Source organism: Mauremys reevesii, linkage group 15 (assembly GCF_016161935.1).
Source record: "Mauremys reevesii isolate NIE-2019 linkage group 15, ASM1616193v1, whole genome shotgun sequence".
In the NCBI taxonomy this organism is placed as follows: Eukaryota; Metazoa; Chordata; order Testudines; family Geoemydidae; genus Mauremys; species Mauremys reevesii.
Window position 1 is genome coordinate 31,159,398 of NC_052637.1, and position 13,768 is coordinate 31,173,165.

At 46.9% G+C, this 13,768-nt stretch overlaps 1 non-coding gene and 1 pseudogene across 1 annotated transcript; one reads left to right on the forward strand and one right to left on the reverse strand.

Annotated features, from left to right (window-relative positions):
* Window positions 1-539: 539 nt before the first annotated feature.
* Window positions 540-6,578, reverse strand: LOC120383132 (annotated as a pseudogene).
* Window positions 6,579-12,977: 6,399 nt separating this feature from the next.
* On the forward strand, window positions 12,978-13,050 carry TRNAR-UCG. The gene has a single exon. It is a non-coding gene; the product is annotated as a tRNA-Arg (tRNA).
* Window positions 13,051-13,768: the final 718 nt, after the last annotated feature.

Here is a 13,768-nt window from a genome sequence, read left to right on the forward strand (position 1 = left end):
TGGGATTTGTGCTATGGTAAATATACCTTTTCCTCTGGAGCTGATTATTCTCCTATAAACTTGAATCCTGGGCTGTAGTTGAGGGTAGGGAGCCCACCCTGGCCTGTTCCCTCCTTTGAGTTGATAGTGGTAGCCTGGACTCCAATCACAGTTGGAGGAGCCTGTCTCATCCCATCAAGACCAGCACTAATCTAATCCATTGTGCTATTTCATGTTTGCTTTGTTCCCCCCAGATCTCCATGTGTAGTTCAGCACTTTTGAGAGGTACAGCTCAGATGACTTATACCTACTCCAGTAATTCCCTGTCAGCTGGAACACTAGCTCCATGAATGTATTTTATTCAGGTAACTTATTTGCTGATGGGATGCCCTAGGCGTACACATTGCTTTACAAAGCACATGCAAGAACAAGGCTCCTGCCCTGCAGAGCTTGCACTGTTATTCAGACATGCAGTGCACAGCTTAATTCAAGCATAAGAAGCAGGAAAACCTTGTTAGGGAGGAGGTTGAGGCAAGCAAGTATTAGAAAAGGCAATTGGCCCACATTTAACTGCTCCATTGTACAATAATGATGATGCTAAACAGTAGTGATAAAAGCAAATGACTGCAGAAAAGCACCTTCTCCAGAACTAGCAGAGCTGACTCGCACTCCTGTAGCTCTGCCTGGGTCCCACTTTGCTGCCCTTCTGCATTGATTCTTTCCTTAAGCATGGGGAGTTCTGTATTTCCCTTTCCAAGTGGGCTTGAATCCCTCCTCTCCTCTTGTCCCCTGGCCGTCTCAGTCAGCGAAACTTCTACAATGGGCAGAACAGCAGCCAAATGTAAATATACACTAGGGGAAATTGTGGACAAGAGCAGAGGCCTGCATGATGCTAAACTTGACTTTATTTGCTTGGTAGAAAAATGTATGAAGTTTTAATAAAAACTATCAGAAAATCTCAGGGACTGTTCTCGCTAAATGGGCTTGTGGGGCTGGCCAGAGTTGTTGGACTCTGCGTGGGGCTGGGTTTACAGCTGAGCCTACATAAATAACAAAGGTGCAGCTCTTTTGTATACATATGTTGCCTGTATATATTTGATTTCTATAATATATGACCATAATGATGTTGAGGGGTAGGTGTCTTAACTGTGTGTGAATTTATGATCAAATGTGGCCTGAACCACAATGGACTTGGGTTCTAAGCCTGCTAGCATGATGGATTTCCAGAGATAAGGGGCTCCCTACTGACAGAACCCTGTTACTAGATACAGAGTATTCAAATGTAGGTAACCAAACACCAACCCTGCTTGCTTAGGAGGTTTCCGGATGCTGTTCTAGCTTGCCTGCGGCATCTCAGCAGTTTCGTAGCCTTGAGTATAGGGTGTAGGGGTTTCTTCTTCAGCTGCACTAATAGGTAGGTCTCCAATACACCCATAATCATTAGGACAAAGATACCTATGAAAAACATCACTGCAAAAGAAGACAAAGAGCATGTGATTGATAAACTCTCTGCCTTACTTCCTTTAGATCCATAATTCTATCTACTGTGGGCTTCTGCTTAATAGAAGAAATATAGTGCCCCAAGTCCAGAAACTGCTCTGAATAGGGACTTCTAGCATTACAGCTCTACTGCAGTGACTAGTGTTCCTCTTCTTACTATCTTTGAATAGGTGACACGTTTGTACTCTGCTCTCTTCCTTACATCCAGTGCATGTCTAATATACAGTGAGTTTTACTCAATAAAGACAAGTACCTATTACAGGTGGGTCATCAGAAGAAGTGGGAATAATGTCCTTAAGAATCAGAGCTAACACAGACTCTCCAATGATGAGTGACAGCTGGAAGCTGATCTTGTCCTCATAAGAGCTGCTGCTGAACAAAATAGTCACATCCAATAAGTAGAGAGCACATGATGGGAAGATAAGGTTCAAAACGTATAAAATGGGTCGTCTCTTCATGGAGATCTGGAGGGAACAGGGCAAACATGAAATAACAGAATGGCGTGGGTTAGTGCTGGTCTTGATGGGACGAGACAGACTCTTCCTCCAACTGTGGTTGGAGTCCAAGCTATCAACTCAAAGGAGGGAACAGGCCCCAGTGGGCTTCCTATGCTTTAGGGCATCCCAAGCTTCAAGTGCCAGCCATAAACACTCACCCTCATCCTGACCCCAGCTTTCTTTCCTTGCTTGTTTACCTTCATTTCCTGCTTGATCTCTACCCTCTAACCCCAAGTTCCCCTACTCTCGTAGTCTGACCCTTCTTCCACCTGTCCTGCTAACTCTCTTTCTTACCTGCCCATCTCATTCTACCACCTACTTCCAGACACTTCATCTGGCCCTCTTTGCCCTCATTTTGGGTTGAGCCCTACGTTCTTCTATGCACTCTTGCTATTTTCCTACTGGTATTCTCAGTGTGTATATTCGTGCACACGTGCCTGTTGAATACATATGCCCTTACCTCTCTGGTTGTTTTTTTTCCTTCTACTCCCCGAACACACCCATTCAAACTGGAGCGGACAAAACGTTCCATCTAGTGCAGAAAGCTGCCTCGGAGTGGGCTATACTAGATACCTCAAAGGAAGATATAACCGCCTTAGCCCACAGCCTCAGCTGGTATAAATCAGTGCAGCTCCAGTGATGTCAATGGAGCTATAGCAATTGGTACCTACGGAGGATCTGGCTCCATCATGAAGAATTTATTTTGTTACCAACTATAAAGGAATCCAGCGACTTGCCAGCATCAGTGTCTGACCCACTATGCTCCTATGAGAGCTGTACTGTTAAAGCTCATTTTGCTGAAGCATGATCTGGCTTGCACAGTAGGCTGCTTTGGTTCCACCCTCTTTTTGTCCTTGTCTCCTGCATTGTTAGAAGCGAGATGCTAGGAATGCGGCAGTGGAACTGGTACCATGAGTTGTCTTGGGCACATGTGCTGCTGGATTTGTGAGACTGCTGTAGTTCTCCCATTTAGACATGGGAGTTGCCTATTTTCCCCATGAACTCCTTGCAGAACAGAGCACTTGTGCTCTTTCTTGATTTAGCTCTACAGATCTACACTGTAGGGGTCAGGCAGAGGTGCCACATTCTGAGACCTCCGTTTAGAGGTATGTCACTTTGATTTTTAGCAGATCATTCTGTTTTGAGATTTTAGACTCCCACAAACTTGCTGAGGTAGGAATATTAACTCTTGGGCATAAGTGAATAATATATATCTCCCTGGACCTTTTCTTAAAATACCTATACTTATAAAGTGCTTTGCCTGGTGGGGAATGTGTATTTGTAATTGTGGGAGTTAGTTCTTTAATGATGATTAGATTTTGCTTGGGTTGTGTTTTTAGTTTGTAGCTGAGCGCTGATGTTCGGCGGAGGGGTGGTGGTGTTAATAATAAATCAATGAATGAAATATACAGTGTGCGAAATACACTGATGATGCAATACCTCATAGGTGATCCCATTAGAGGATTCCTCATTGTTCTCTAGACTGTCTGGTATAATGTTTGTTTGTGAACTTCCATTCTCCGTCGGTCAACTGATAAACTTTGCTGTTTTTATTCACCTCTTCTGTTGTCTGATTGGGCAGGAACATAATGTCTGTTGCTGTTTGAGGAAAGAAAGTGAAGACGCGGTGGTTTAAAGGTTGTTCCTTTCTCAGAGAGTTCAAATCTGCTGCCACAGTTCAGGTGTGTATTCAGAAGGAGGGAAGAGAAGGTTAAGATCCCCCACCCACCCACCCTTGGTGGGAAAATTACATCTCTTGCCCAAAACAGAACTAGTTGTGTACTTGGAGCTTGATTCTTACTCCAGGGTAAACCAGGAATGACTAGAATCAATAGAGTTATAACACTATGAGATCAGAATCCAGCCCACAGGTCACTGCTTAAATGGGAACAGATGTCTGCTGACAGCAGGAGTTTCATAACTCTATTGGTCTTGGATACCTGGTTGAATTCTGTCTCCCATCTTATGGCCTTGATCCAAATCCTAATGAAGTCAGTGGGAGTCTTTCCACTGACTCAAGTGAGCTTTAGATGAAGCACTTAGAGGAGCAGTTGGCAGTGGCTGTCTCTTTCCTGTGCTTCCATAAATACTTGGGAGTAGCTGTTATCTGGGCCTCTTCTTCACAGACTTACTATGGTGGCAACTGTGCAAATGGAGCATTTTCTTGAGAAAAATATCTGTCTCGATACCGAGATGGCTAGCCCCCTTCCCTGAAATTTTTCACTCCTGGATGTGAACTGGGTCTGTTTACTACTTGCATTCCTAGCAAAGAGTTTCCTCTTCAAATTGAGACTGGCTGACTTTCTGGAAGAGCTGCTTTAGCCAAACACACGTTATTGGACTCAATTCAGTGGTAACTGGGTGACATTTAATGGCCTGTGAGACACAGAAGGTCAGACTAGATGATCTAATGATCCCTCCTGGCTTTAAACTCCAGGAATGTCATGAACATTGGTTACCTTTAGTTTAACGAAACCAATTGATTTTCAATTGAAACTGAATTATTGGAATAGTTGTAGCTAAATGGACATCTGTGCTATGCAAACAATAAAAGATAATGCTTGAAAGTAAGTCTTGCCTCTCCATTACTGCGCCTACCATGGGGATAAAATAAGAAAGCATGCGGCAGTCCAGACCCTAGATCTCTACCCTGGAACTCAAATCTCTAAGCCTGGATCCCATCCTGCAGCCCTTTCTCAGTCATGTGAGTAGTCCTCTCAACTTCAGCCCTTGGAGTTCTATTTTTAATCTAGAGACTCATGCACATTTCAAGGACTAGACCTTGCAAACTCAACTAATCCCTATTGCAGTCAGTGGGACTAGTCATTTGACCAAGCTGACAACTCCTGGGAGTAAAGGCTTTGCAGAGGCAGAATCTGGATTCTTCCAGAGATAAACATATAGGAGACTCCATAGTGGGAGATCATGCTATAGCCCAGTTTTCCTCGTGCATTGTAATTTTTTTAACACAATGGACACTGTTGAGTAGTAAACATAAAAATTCAATTGCCGATCAGACCTCTTTTCCATCTAGTCCATTGTCTTGTTGTGGACAGTAGCCAGCACCAGCAAATCCTGTCTGGTTGTAGTAAAAGTGAATAAGAATAGACATACCGTGTACTATGTCTGAGAAGAGGCTTATGCTGCATGTCTGGGTGTCAAATGGAAACTTGTGCATCTTCAAGCTGCATGCTATGGTGACACGGTGCTCTTGGCTTATGGTAATGATGCCGTTGTGGGTGATGGACAGATAGGGCCTGTTGAGGGATTTCTCTTCATCCACACTGAAGGAACCAATGTTCCAAAACAAAGAAAAGTAAAATGACAAAACACTTGTTGCAGATCGAAGACAATATTTTTTTGCAATCTCACTGTTAGTCTGACTTTGAATGGTCAGTGAACCTTACTACATACAACAGGATGCAGAAGAGAGAGGGTGAGTGACAGCGAGTACCCAGGGATGAGAGATTTAAAACAAACAGGGGAGGACAAAAAGGCTGTGGGAGGAGATAGGAGAGACGGGAAGAGAGAACGCAAGCAGAGAGAGTCTGGGGTGCAGAGAAGGGCTGATAATCCCCATCTACACCAAGACTTGTAGTGCACCCCATTAGCAGGCTAGATGAGACGGGAAAGACATTCAAGGACATATGACCCACTTGCCTAATTCTGATCTCACTCTGCTTCCACCCTCTAACTATTGACTTCAGCTGAATTTCCACCATATAAGTGAAAGCAGAATCAGGCCCTATGTCTTATTTGTGTCTTGTGCAGTGCTGAGCACACCGCTGCTTCTTAACAAATAATATTTAATCATTTAGGGACAATACCAAATATCATAGTACAGCGGGCATCTCCTGGACCTCCAGAATAAACAGTGACAGGAGCCACTAAGATATGCAGTTGGAGTCTGTCTCCTTTTGATTGGCTTCCCTGTCTGTCATAGCCTGCACATGCTGTCATAGCCTGCACATGCTGTACTAGTGCCCCCTCACTCAGGGGCTAAAAAAACCACAGTTTTATTTAATGAATATTTTCTTATTGTCATGAGATCAGTTTGTTTGTTTGTTCTACCCTCCGCCCCTCCCTCTCCCCCCTGCAATTCGTCCTGCAAATCCTTTGCTTATGTGAGTAATCCTCACTCAGATGAGTTAGGCCCATTGATCTCAGTGGCACCAGTCATGTCCCTTGTAATTATCCCTCTTACGGAAGCAAGTTGAAATCAGCCAGGGAGAGTCTTACTGTTCGTAAATGATGTTATACGGGGACCAAAATGTATCCACTGGCAGTTTAAGCTTGGAAATGTTACAGAAATCCTGAGGATTCCAAGTCACAAAGACATTTTCCCACTCCTAGAGGAAAAAAAAAATCACAGAATGGAAACAATTTCTGGACTCTCAGCACAAACAAAATAGCTTTGATTTTACAGAGAAAGGCTCCTACCATATCCACAAAGAAACAGACAGTGACAGTTTGAAGCTTTTCAGTCTAGAGAAACAAAATGGGAAAGTGATTATCATGATTTCATTAACTAAGATAGGTACAAAAACAGAGGTTATTCAGCGTTTTTCTTACAATGATGGCGTGATGGGTGTCCGAGATATGAGAAAATCAGGGCAGACCAATAACGTACTTTTCTTGGTGTTACAAACAGGGGCGGCTCTAGAGCCCAGCGGGGCAAGCACCCGCCTGGGGCGGCCCTTTCCCTTTCCTGTCATGCCTGCGGGAGGTCCATCGGAGCCTCGGGACGAGCGGACCTGCCGCAGGCATGACTGCGGACGGTTCGCTGGTCCCGCGGCTCGGCTGGACCTCCCGCAGGCATGACTGCGGCAGCTCAACCAGAGCCGCCGGACCAGCGAACCGTCCGCAGCTGCGGGAGGTCCAGCTGAGCCGCGCGACCAGCGGACCCTCCGCAGTCATGCCCGCGGGAGGTCCGCTGCTCCCGCAGCTCGGGGGCGCCTCCCGGGCATGATTGCTTGGGGCGGCCAAATTTGTAGAGCCGCCCCTGGTTACAAACTCAGGCGTAGGTTGGAAGGGTAAAGTTCAATGTTTGGAAAGAGCAGTTGCCTGATAGAATACACCTGGCTATGTAAATCTGTGCTGGGACAGGATCCAGAGCAGCAGAAAAATTGCAACACGGCTCAGGAAAATTGAATCTACCGAATCTGATCCCTGATATATAAGAAAGGCAAAACCAAACAAGAATTACAAAGTCTCTCCTCACTCTCTCCTCCCACTCCCCCAACTCCACATTGCTGTAACCACCGGCTAATAACATGGGTTCCCTATACCCAGGCTAAGCAGAGATGTTTCCCTTTTAAGAGTTTTTTTTTGGGAAGAAACAGAAAAAGAGAGAAGTTCAGATGAATACAAATCAAGGGCCAAATTCCTGAGTATTCTTGGACAACTTTGCAGTGCTTTGGCAACACAATGCAGCTTAACAGGCCAATTAAAAAGTGGATAGGAGGCTGCTAGAGAAATGAATCTTGCCCTGGACTTTAATCTTTTAGAGCTCATTTTATGAGCACTAAAATAATTTTAAACAACCTTTTCATTTGTGCAGATGTGACAAACTATTTTACACCTGGCACCTCCAACCATACATTGCTCTGGATTCTACTTTCAAACCAGAGCCATAAAGTCTGGAGAAGAAGACCTAAGGTGCAGGTTCTACCTTTTCACATCAGTGGCAGTAATAGTGGAGTGACTCCTGATTTGCACTGGTATGAGTGAGAGAAGAGTCACTCCTCACTTTAGAATCATCAGCTACCTCAACTTTTCAATCTCCACAATATTTCCTACTATAAAAAATAATAAGGTTTGTTTCCTTACCACAGAGAATGGACATCAGTGCAAATTTTATCTTCACTTCCAATGGCTCTTTCCAATTTTTCTTGGATATAGTATGTAGTGGGGGTGGCTTTTCAGAAGAGATATTCAGATACTGAATAACGTCATCGTACTTACAGGGCTGTTCTGGGACAGCACCTGTGGAAATAAAATAAAAGTCTGGTTATGTCCAAATTCATTTTTGCAGAGCAATACCAGGCAGGATCTCAGCATGCACCACACACCCAGCCTATGGAATGGGACTGCATCAGAGGATTAAAAGACATTGGGCTGTAGCTTCTAGGAAACCACTGCCAGATCTTTGTCCCCTTTCACACTTGCAGGACTAGAGTGCCCATCTTAATCTTCCTCTTATATGTATGAGAATATAAATTCATCCTGGGTAATCCGGTTGTTTTTCCCCTGATCCTACTACAATTTAACTTACCTGTTGCCATAGACAAAGTGAGAATAGCTAAGAATGCTTCCTGCATCTTTTCCCTTTTCCTAAGGAGGCAAACGGTACAGCTGGTGCTACAGCTAGTTGCCAGTAGCTATCAGCTGAGGTGTAGCTGGTGCTTTGATATTAATCAGTGTAGGGAGGAAGCTTATATAATTGAAGGCTTTTTTTTTTAATGAAGAATTCAGTGATAATGGTGCAATGCACTCAGGTGGCTCTTGGGATCAGCTTGTCAAATTACCGTTAATAGATCTGATGTATGGTAGAAATAATTTGCTTTAACCCCATAGTCCCCATCCTCACAAAAAAATTATGCAGATAAAAAGGAAGGATTCAGCCTCACAACGCGTAATGCTAAAAGCTTTCACCCTTTAAGGCCCAAATCTTGTGCATGTTTATGCATCAGGTTTAAATCTGATGCAACTCCACTGACCTGCCTGTGTTTTTGCTGGAAATCGAGTCACTCTGGCTTTTCACTGGTCTGACAGAGCAGCATTTGGGGCTACACAGCCCAATTAAGATTCTCTTTTATCTCTCTGCATTCCTGTCCTCACATGTAGGCTGCTCAGGAGAGGGGGAGTGAGTGACCCTGTGGTAGAAATTCTCCATTTTCTAAACCATCAGTTCTTTCACCCATTCACCCCACCCTTAGCTCTTTTACCTTGTGTGCGGGGAGCAGACAATTTCAGCACCTAGAAATCATTCCCTAGAACTTCCTAGCCCTAATTCCCAGTGAGGGTTCGTCACTTCCCTTTATGTCACTTTTCTTCAATAACCCCCTCCTCTAACTTTTACATGTGTGTTGTGGTTGACACCCCCCCCCCCCCCGCTCCCGGGTGACTTTGGCAGAAGCTGGTGAGGCAACAGCAGGATACAGTTTCAGCTCCAAAATCATTTAAGTCCATGGAGTTACATTAGGGGTGATTTGGCCGATGCATTATGTAGCCAATTGGTTCATCGTATCATCTAACTGTGTTATCTATTGTCATGACAAACTCATCTGTTAGTCCATATGTAATCAATGTGTGAGAAAGAGATTTAGGTTGTAGGTATAGCTAGAGATACAAGTAGGATAGCATCATAGGAGTTTGAGATTGACAAATAGTTAAGAGTAATGAGTACAGGCCCGCTGATGGGGGTGGGGGCAAATGGGGCAGTTGCCCAGGGGTCTGGGCGATTTAAAAGGACCCAGAAGCCCCTGGCCACTGCTGTGGTAGCCGGGAGTCCAGGGCCCTTTTAAATCACCCAGGTGGGCCACAGGACACCTAAGCATTTGAGATTGCTCCAGGCCCCATGCTTTGGGGGAGGGGGGTGTCCCACGGGCTGGTGTGGGTGGTCCCAGAAGTGACGGATTAGTCACTTCCACCCTGGGTCCCGCATCCCCCCCTCCCCCCGGGTCCCTGGGACCTGGAATTTCTGTCGGTGGGACTGGATGACTGTGTATTGGGGATATAAGTAAAGCAAGGCTGTAATATTTAAGGCCTACAGGCTAAGGCTTATAAGAGTTTAGCTTAACCATGCTAGGCCTCAGGCTTAAGGAGGCATGATATGTGTAGGTGACCTAAAACTAACCCTGTGCCAGTCAAGTTACCAGATTAGGTAAAGAATGTGCCAGTAGGTGATGGTCAGGAAAATATGCTGCTCTGTACCAGTCTGGACCACTAGGGGACACCTGACTGTAAAGTTCTGCTTTTACCACAGGTTACCATGGGAACATGTTTACCTAGATACTAATGTGATGCTAATGAGACTAAGGGAAACAAAGGGGAGGCCCTATGAAAAGTGGGGCACCTCAAAATGTCTGGGGTGTGAAAGTACTGAAGATGTAATGGGGTGAAGCTAGCTCTTGTCAAACCAGGAGTGGGAGGGAAGAGAGCTGGTTGGCTGGATGGGCTGTAAATCACCCAGAGGCAGGCGAGGGTCCTGCAAAGGGTCCTGGTTAGGGAAGCCCATTATAAATCTCTTTGGCTTCCAAGCAACAGAGAGTTACCGGAGGGAAGAGCTGGTAATGGAACCTATGCCCGTTGGAGGCATGTCATAGAAGGCACTGTCACAACTGCCCAGATCTGCTTTACATGGTGCAGCTCCAAGCACCACCTTCCTGACCTCAGATTCCCTGCATCCCCAACTTCTGTGCTTTGCAGGCTATGCAAAGCTTAGGAACCCCAAGGTCATGACTCCAGATCCTTCTTATAAAACACACCCCGTCGAAAAGTAAAAAGGTGTGGGAAGAGGAGCTCTTAGGTGTTGTGGAGAGAGAGGCTAGACTGGTAGTTAGCGAGACTTTGCAAAGCTCTCCCTTGCCTGCCGTGGTCCCCCTGACTGTCTCTGCATTCTCTGGTTTGTTGTTTGATGTGGAAGATCCTTCCATGCTGAACACGGCTGCTCCTTCACTAGTTTATTATCTAGCAAACACAGCTGACTCATATGCCTGTATGTCTGAGGTTCAATTGGATATATGTGTATATATGTAAATATACAGTGTGTGCGGTTTAAGTGCCACAGTGGAGCCAGGCTCTAGAGCAGTCTCTGTAGCATTCTGCCCCCACTCCTCCAAATCCTCGGTATTTGTAACCCATGGAGCCAAATCCTACTTCTCTTAGGTCTGGCAAAGCTCCCCAGTGGGGGACCCCCACCCCCAGAATGCCCAAGTCTCTGACCCAGCTGGATCTTGGAGGCTGAACTTCCTCACTCCTCCCAGCTGCAGCAGAGGAGGGGTACAGGTCACCGGGGGTTCCACGGCTTGATCCCTCTCCGGATGGCCAGCCCTCCATGGGCTGGGATCAGGATGAGGAGGTGCCCAGCCAGGAGCGTCTTCCCCTGTAGAGGCTGATCTAAAGCAAGGGGAGCTGGGACCAGCCTTTTCTGCTCTCCCCATGGCCTGGGTGCCTTAGAAAGATGAAACTAGACAAACAGCCCATGCATGGCTATGGTTAAACTGAGCGCTGCTGGAAAGGAGAGAGAGTCCCAGGAGCACCATAAACCGGAACATCATGGGCAAGATTCCATCCCCCACCTCTGGGAGTCAGTGTAGTAACAACCAAGGCATGAATTTAGGGGGCTAGGATGGTGCAACCTCACCCAGCAGAGATGCTGGCAAAAGCCCACCCAGCAGAATCAAACTTCCGCGGGTGCATGTGTTGAATAGCAGCCCCAGCACCCCCCCAACAGCTGTGCAGTGAACAAACTCTAAGTCATGGGGCTAAAAGGGTGGATTGGCTTTCACAGCTTCTGGTTGCCTCGTGCACAGGTGCTGGAACTAGGGGTGCTGCTGCACCCTCTGGCTTGAAGTTGTTTTCATCATATACAGCAGAGGTTCTCAAACTTTTTTTTTCACAGACCACTTGAAAATTGCTGAGGGTCTCGGCAGACCACTTAATGATCTTTCCAAATGTTGTTTGTACTGTTAGATAACTATTGTAAAGCACTTTGGATAAAAGCACTATATTAAAAAAATAAAGTTTTTTTGTTCTACAAATAAAAGCACACAACTCATATCTTAATATCAGTAGTCTTGCCTTTCTAATGCGATGGATGTGCCCTCTCTTCCCCACCACGGTTCTCCCCGAGCTGGGGCTGGGAAGGAGGGGGGGTCTCTCCCCTGCAGCTGCAGCCCTGGAGCTGGGGAAAGTCAACTCTTTCTCTGGCCACCACAGCCCTGCACGTCCCAAATTCCCCCCACCCCCTCTTCTCACCCTACTTCCCCCTCCCACTTACCCCTTATTTCCCCCAAGGCCCCCACCTCATGTGTGCGTCTTCTCCAGGGTCCAGGCACCTAATTAGTGGAGCCACATCTGCAGGGCTCCACTAATTAGGTGGGTGGCCATTCATTCTCTCATGTGCAACCGCCTTAGAGGGAACTGTCCGCAGACCACCTGAATAGAGCTCATGGACCACTGGTGGTCCAGGGACAACAGTTTGAGAACCTCTGATATACAGGGTTCAAGTTTGGTTCAGTGGCTCTCAGCACCCCCACTATACACCAGGTCAGGGCTGCTGGAACAACTTGTATCTGCTCCTCTCTCCATTGCGGGACCCCGATGCCTGCTCACCTCCTGGGCTCTGGGGGCAGAGCGTGGACACGGGCCAGCCGGGTCTGAGCCCTGGGACTCCTGCCAGCCTTGGGTATCCATCCAGGGCTCCCAGGGATGTGCGGGGAAGGGAGGGACACGAGGTGATGCGGGATCTGGGCCAAGGGGAAGGTGGGATGCACCCGAGTACGTGTCCTGCTGTTCCGGGCGGAGGAGACACAGACTGGGAAGGGAAGGGAAAATCCCCGAAGAGCAGCAGGGAGCGAGCCGGGGGCAGCGGCTGCAGGCTAGGCTCCCGCAGCTGGTCTGTGTCCCTCTCCAGGAGCGATGGCGGCTGCAGAGGATGCTCTTGGCACGTGGGGCAGGAAGAGCAAAGCAGCGTCGGACTGGGGGGACCACAAAGGGCAGCTGTCCCCCTCCATCCCCCCGGAATGCCCGTGCAGACCAGGCACACGGTGCTGAGGGTATTTTCCCCTCTTCCCACGCTGCACCAGGGCAAAAGTATCTTCCTTGGTCTCCTGGCCAAAGCTGGGCGCTGGGTGGGTGACTGGTCAAGCTGCGTGTGCCGGGCGCGGCCCTATCGCGCTGTATGAGCGTCTGCAGTGATGAGTAAAACCCCTTCCGAGAAGTAGCCAGGTGACAAGGATGCTCTTTCCTATTGTGTGCCAGGAATGTAAGCACGGTGACCGCGTGGCCTAATGGATAAGGCGTCTGACTTCGGATCAGAAGATTGAGGGTTCGAGTCCCTTCGTGGTCGGTTGGCTTTTTTTTCTTTCTCGGAGATCTGTCCTTCCTTTGCAGAACCAGTCCTTGCCCATGCAAAATTAGCTGCCCAAGGAGCTTTAATACACCTAACCGATCTCAGAGGCGTCACTAGAAAGCCATGCCAAATTCATTGACATAAACGGAAGGCTAATCCCAGTGAAGTTTTATATAGGGTCCTAACTTGACATACAGAGCCCAAGAGAACAAATAACACACTATCGTCCTCTGTAAAGCACAGATCAGGACTTGCTGATTTCTTCCTTTTCCCCTCTGAAGTTGTTAAAGAAGGATGGACAAGCATTAGTTGGCACCGGTGATGGCAAGAAAGGAGACATCAGCTTTAGTTATAATGATGGAAGATGGTGGGGTGGAGAGAGGGCCTCCCACTGAGACAGGGGACTGCAAGTATGGGAACCTGAGAAGTTTGGGACAGTTGCCTATGAAAACTACATGACATCTAGTTCTATGCATGTGTTGCAGACACATAAAAGTTCATCACTAAAGATGAAGGGCTGGCAGTGCATTTGGGTAGATCCACTCTAGCCCAAAATCACTACCTTGGGAAAGTCCCATGGGGGGTAGCCAGCTGTCCTGTTTAATTTCTTTATCACAGCGCCTCAGAGTGTAATGCCTTCATCCCTAAGGAGTATTAATTATCATAGAAAAATATGAAACACGCTGTTGTGCACTTTTATGAGTCCTCAATAGAG